A 6,470-nucleotide genomic window follows, 5' to 3' on the forward strand; every position below is an offset into this window, starting at 1 on the left:
GCACATCCGGAAGAACTGCCCCACCTCCAAGGCAGCCGGATCGTCTGGTGCGGCCAAGGCGGGCGCCGCCGCTGCTCCTCTCCCCAGGTCTGGCCGCGCCCCCCAAACAACTGATGCGCGGTCGTCGTCGGAGGCCGATGCCATCAAGGCCTCCGGCGGGGGGGAGGGAGTGCGTCCGGGTGGAAGGAAGGCGCGGGGGAAAGCCAAACACCTTAGGGTGGGTCCCCCGGGGAGGGCGAGCCCTTGAACCTGGAGCCCCTGACACCCGCGCTCATCGCGGAGTTGGTCGGGGCAGACGAGGGTGGGAGGGACCTCGTGCCCAAGCCTGTGGTCGCGACCGCCGAGGCAGAAACGCCGATACCTGCGGCCGGGCTCGGGCCCGAGGAACCCGAAAAACCTGCTTCGCCGGAGGGAGCAGAGGAGGGGGCCCCTGCAGACATGGAGGTCTCCCTCGCTCCCTCCGTGTTAAAAAGAAGGCGGGACCCCCTGGAAGAGGAGGAGGACCGGGAGGAGGAAGGTCCCTCTGAGCAGGGGGAGTCGTCGCCCGCCGCGGGTACTGCGCCCCCCCCACCGCTGTCACCATCACCAGCGATCGGCAGGGGTCGCCTGTCCCTCGGGAGGCTGAGGCAGATGTGTCTGTCCAGCATCTGCCTCCCGGGGATGGGGACAAGACCCTGCCCGTGGGGGGGGTCGCGGAACAACCCGCGGCAGAAATTGATATTCTTTCGGTGCCGTTACCCCTCGCCGGGTCGGGCGGCTTGGGGTTTGGGTCGGGCGAGCTGGAAGAAACTGAGCTCGCCCAATGCGACCCGGCCATTTCCCAGGGGCTGCTCGACCTGGCTGAAATTTTAGTCCAGGACACCCCATCCGCTGGATCGGAGACTGGTGGCGTGGAGGAGGAAGGCCCCCTGACTGTGCCTCTGGCGCCGGACGTCCTGGTGGAATTTCAATTTGTTTTCTCCCTGATTTCTCCGGGCGTTCTGGCATCAGGGGCGGAGGGGGACTCCAAACTGCCGCCGTCTTCTGGCCCGGCGCCCCCGGAGGATCCCAGGGAGGAATCCTCTGCCACCGATCCTGGGGGTGGGATCCGGGCGGAGGCGGGGCCGGCCGATGCGGCCGAGCCATTCGCTGCGCACTGCGCGACGGACGGGTCGGCCGCTGGTGGCGACCCCCCGGAGGAGGACGGGGACTCGGTGATGGGCGCGGAGGACGAGTTGGATTCCATCGCTGACGAGGCGATGGATGACCTCGTGCCCCTCGCCGAGTCTCCCCTCATTCCCGTCAGGGAACTCCGGGATTTTGTGGCCGTGTGCCAGGGTCGTCAAAACAAGACCCGGCTGGCCCTCGCCAGGTGGTCGGAGCTGGCGCTGCTCATCGGTTCGGTCCGCGCCGCCGTCAAGACCATGGGCGCGGACACGGACGTGAGCCCGCTCGAGCTGCGTCGGCTCAGGTCGTTCCTCACTGGGCTGCTGAGGGAGTGGCGGTCGACTAGCGGCTGCGCTCCCTCCCCCCGTTAGGTGTAGGTAGAGGTTGCACTATGCTTCTGAGATGAAGATAACCATAGCCAGTCTCAACATCAACTGCAGCAGGGAGGCTCGCCGCAGATTTAATAACCTTTTGGTCCTTCGGGACGGGAAGTATGCGGTGTGCTTCCTGCAAGAAACCCACACCATTCCGGGAGACGAGGCCATGTGGCTCCTGGAGTGGCAAGGAGGGGTCAGCATGAGTCACCTCTCCAGCGTTTCCAGCAGGGTGGCTATCTTGCTGGCCCCGCATTTTCAGCCAGAGATCTTGTAGTTCAAGGAGCACGTGCCGGGCCACTTGCTCCAGGTCACTGTTCGCCTGGGGGGCGTGCCGCTCCATCTAGTGAACGTGTACGCCCCTCAGGCCGGTGCGCAGCAACTGCGCTTCTTTGAAGAAGTGTCCGCTCTTCTGGGCTCCATCGACGCGGGCGAGTGCGTCATCCTCGGGGGGGATTTTAACTGCACCCTCGAGGCGAGGGACCGTTCGGCCCCCCAGCGATACCCGGCGGCGATGGAGAAGTTGAGGGACCTGGTCGGGTCCTTCGACTTGGTGGACGTCTGGCAACATCTCCACCCCGACTCCAGCGCCTTCACTAGCGTGAGGTCTGGAGGAGGATGGTCCAGAATCGACCGCCTTTATACTTCCCGGGCATACGTCTCCTGCATTCCGGTGGCTTCCATGCGGCCGGTGCCGTGCATGGACCACCACCTGGTGTGGGCGGAGCTCGTTCCGCTGCGCGCGCGGGGGGGGTCCGCATACTGGCATTTTAACAACCTGCTGCTGGAGGACGCGCGGTTCCGGGATTCGTTTTGGCGGTTCTGGGCCGACTGGAGAAGGAAGCGGGGGGGCTTCTCCTCCTTGAGGCTATGGTGGGACGTGGGCAAGGCTCACGTCCATCTCTTCTGTCAGGAGTACGCGAAGGGGTCGACCAAGAGGCGGGAGGCCCGGGTCGGGCAGTTGGAGAAGGAGGTGCTCGACCTGGAGTCCTGTCTCGGTCAAGTCGTCGAGGACCCGGCCCTGCGGAAGGTGTACGAAGAGAAGAAGGGCACGCTGAAGGACCTGCAGCTCGTCGGGTCCCGAGGCGCGTACGTGAGGTCGCTGATCCAGTTCCTGCGGGACCTGGACCGCGGCTCCCCCTTCTTCTACTCGCTGGAAAAAAGACGGGGGGTCCGTAAGCAGCTCATGGGGCTGCTGGCCAACGACGCATCTCTAGTCTTGGATCCGGAGGGAATCAGCGCGGAGGCCCATGCCTATTACGGGGCTCTGTTCTCTCCGGATCCGTCCAGCGAGGATGCGCGCAGAGTTTTGTGGGAGGACCTGCCGAAGGTCGCCCTGGAGGGCGCCGAAAAATTGGACGCTCCTCTGCGTCTGGAGGAGCTGACCGGCACCCTCCACCAGCTCTCCAGGGGAAAGTCCCCGGGGCTGGACGGGCTGACCGTGGAGTTCCACAGGGCGTTCTGGGACGTCTTGGGGGGTGACTACGCGCGGGTCCTGGGGGAAAGTTTGGCGACCGGGGAGATGCCCCTCTTTTGGCGCAGGGCGGTTATTGTCCTGCTACCTAAGAAGGGCGGTCTCCGCCTCCTTAAGAACTGGTGCCCGGTCTCCCTCCTCAGCACGGACTACAACATTTTTGCCAGGGCCGTGTCTGCTCGCCTTGGCGCCGTGCTGGCCCACATGATCCACCCCGACCAGTCCTACACGGTCCCGGGCCGGACCATCCACGATAGCATCCATCTGGTCCGGGACCTGGTCCACCATTCCCAGAGGGCTGGTCTGTCGGTCGCCTTCCTTTCCCTGGATCAGGAGAAGGCATTCGACAGGGTAGATCACGAGTATCTCTTCGGGGCTCTGCGCGCATTCGGGTTCGGGACGCATTTTGTCACCCGGATCCGACTTCTGTACGCTGCTGCAGAGTGTCTGATTAAAGTTAACGGGTCCTTGACGGCGCCCCTTCGCTTCGGGAGGCGGGTGCGTCAGGGATGCCCTATGTCCGGCCAGTTATACGCCGTTTGCGTAGAGCCTTTCCTGCGCCTCTTGCGGAAGAGGTTGATGGGACTGGCTCTGCAAGGGCCGGACGTGGAGGTGGTCCTCTCGGCTTACGCCGATGACGTGCTCCTCACGGTCACGGATCCCGCTGACTTGCGGAGGATGCGGGAATGCCAGCAGATTTACTCGGACGCATCCTCCGCCAAGATCAACTGGGAGAAATGTTCCGGACTCCTGGTGGGTCAGTGGCGTGTGGACTCCCTGCCGGAGGAGTTCAGGCCCTTCGCCTGGAGCACCACGCACCTCCTCTACTTGGGAGTCTACCTTAGCCCTGCCGAGGACGCCTGGCCGGCGAACTGGCAAGAGTTGGAGGCCAAAGTCACCACTCGCTTAGGACGCTGGACAGGATTGCTCCGAGTGTTGTCCTACAGGGGTTGAGCGATGGTCATAAACCAACTGGTGGCCGCCATGTTGTGGTACCGGTTCATCACTTTGATCCCTCCCCCTGCGTTTGTCACCAAGATACAGAAGAAGCTCGTCGACTTCTTCTGGGACAAAAGGAAGCACTGGGTCTCTGCCGCGGTTCTGAGTCTCCCACTTAGGGAGGGCGGTCAGGCGCTGGTGTGTCTCCGCACCCAGGCTGCGACTTTCCGTCTTCAGACGCTGCAGAGATACCTGTACGTCGAGAATCCTCCGTGATGGTGTGCGCTGGCGACGTATTTTTTCCGCCAGCTTCACGGCCTCAATTACGACATGCAGCTCCTGTTTTTGGAAGTGGGCGGCACGCGTGCCAGCCTGTGGGAGCTGCCTGTCTTCTACCAGGAACTGCTATGGGTTTGGAACTACGTCGCTTCCAGGCGGAGCTCTCCCCCGTCAGGAATGGCGGCTGTCCTTCGGGAGCCGCTGTTCAGGAATCCGCACCTCCACGTCCGCGGGTTCTGGTGGCTGGCGGAGGGCAGGGCTGTGCCTGGCAAGGTGACTAGAGTCGGGGACCTGCTCGATGGCGGAGGAGCGGGCTGGATGGCGCCGGAGGAGTTGGCGCGGCGCATGTCTTGGGCCAACGTCCAGCTCGCGGTCAATGCCATCGAGTCGATGAAAGCGACGCTGCGCCCCGGCGCCACGAGGTGTGTCGAGGCGGCTCAAGTGCGTGGGGCGATCCCGTCCGAGCTTTCCCCTGTTCGGACAGAATTCCTTATCGGCGCCCAGCCCCGAAACCCCCCTCGGGAACCGACGCCTCACAACTTGAGCCGTCTCGAGGAAATACCCTCCGTGCCTTTTCATTCCGCATGGAGGGGTTTCCTGTACGGGCTGCTCCTGCACACTTTCCACTTTGTCATCTTCGCCTACCATCCGGACATACCGTGGCGTGCTGTCTTGCCTTCCGGCGGAGGCGGAGGTCCCCAGTGGAGGGCTCTCTAAGCGGGAGTCCTCCCCTGTTCTATTGGGGACTTGGCCTGGAGGGTGTTGCACGGAGCAGTCCCGTGCAATATATTTTTAAGTAGGTTCATGGACTCCCAGGCCGCCTGTTTGTTCTGCGGCCTGGAGGAGTCCGTTTTTCAAATTTTACGGAGTGTGAGAGGTTGCAGCCCCTCTTCCATTATTTGAAGGGGCTGCTCCTCAATTTTTGGTTGCACTTCAGTCCCACACTCTTGATCTACGGTCACCCGGTGCGGAGGGGAGCGGGCAGGTTGGCGGACCTCCTCATGGGTCTGCTCCTGGGCCTGGCTAAGAAAGCCATCAATTGGTCCAGGCAGTGGACGGTCGAGGGGGTCGTCCAGCCAGATTGCCTCCCTCTCTTCCGCGGCCATGTTCGCGCCCGGGTGGTCCTGGAGATGGAGCACGCGGTGTCCGCCGGCACGCTCGAGGACTTCCATGACCGGTGGGCGCCGCAGGGACTGGAGTGCATAATTAATTTGGATAACCAAATTCTGATTTGATTTATTAACGTTTATGTGGGGTTCTGTTAGTTACAGTTTATTTGTTTGTTTTTGATTGTTCCTACCAAAAGAGGGACAAAACCAAACAACTTTATTAACTAGCCTAATTACTGTGATGAGATCAATTACTCGAGAAACAGGTGAGGAGAGGTGCCCAGAAGGCACGGCAGCAGTGCACTGAGGCCTCAAAAACCACCCTCAGGCGGCGAGCAGAGGGAAGTGCCGCTGCAGCCGTTACAATCTTACATTGATGACCTCTAGTTTTGCTCTTCCCCACAAATGGAAACACTCTCTCTGTATCTACTTCCTCAAAACCTTTCATAATTTTAAAGACGTTAATTAGGTCACCCCTCAGCCTTCTTTTTTCAAGCGAAAAGAGACCCAGCCTGTTCATCCTTTCCTGATATGTATACCCTCACATTTCTGGTATCATCCTTGTAAATCTTCTCTGCATCCTCTCCAGTGCCTCTATGTCCTTTTTATAATATGGCGACCAGAATTGTACGCAGCATTCCAAGTGTGGTCTAATCAAGGTTCGATACAAGTTTAACATAACTTCACTACTTTTCAATTCTATCCCTCTAGAAATAAACCCTAGTGCCTGGTTTGCCTTTTTTATGGCCTTGTTAACCTGTGTCGCTACTTTTAGTAATTTGTGTATTTGTACTCTGAGATCCCTTTGCTCCTCTGCCCCACCCAGACTTGCACCCTCTGAGTAATAAGTAGCCATGGTATGGAGATGCCGGTGTTGGACTGGGGTGGACAAATGTAAGAAATCACACAACACCAGGTTATAGTCCAACAGCTTTATTTGAAATCACAAGCTTTCGGAGCGCTGCTCCTTCATCAGGTGAAGTGGAGAGATGCATAAAAACACAGCTTATATAGTCAGAGAATAATGTCAGATGTTTACAGGTAATCTTTCTAACTGCCATTTATCACGCCTCAGCAGAGAGATAATCACAGCAATCAAAGGTGTAAATGGTGTCCAAACAGGTCAGTCAGGAAAACATTACATCAAAG

The sequence above is a fragment of the Somniosus microcephalus genome, chromosome 4 (genome assembly GCF_052327205.1).
Source record: "Somniosus microcephalus isolate GS21.2 chromosome 4, FLI_Smic_1.0, whole genome shotgun sequence".
Classification (NCBI taxonomy): Eukaryota; Metazoa; Chordata; class Chondrichthyes; order Squaliformes; family Somniosidae; genus Somniosus; species Somniosus microcephalus.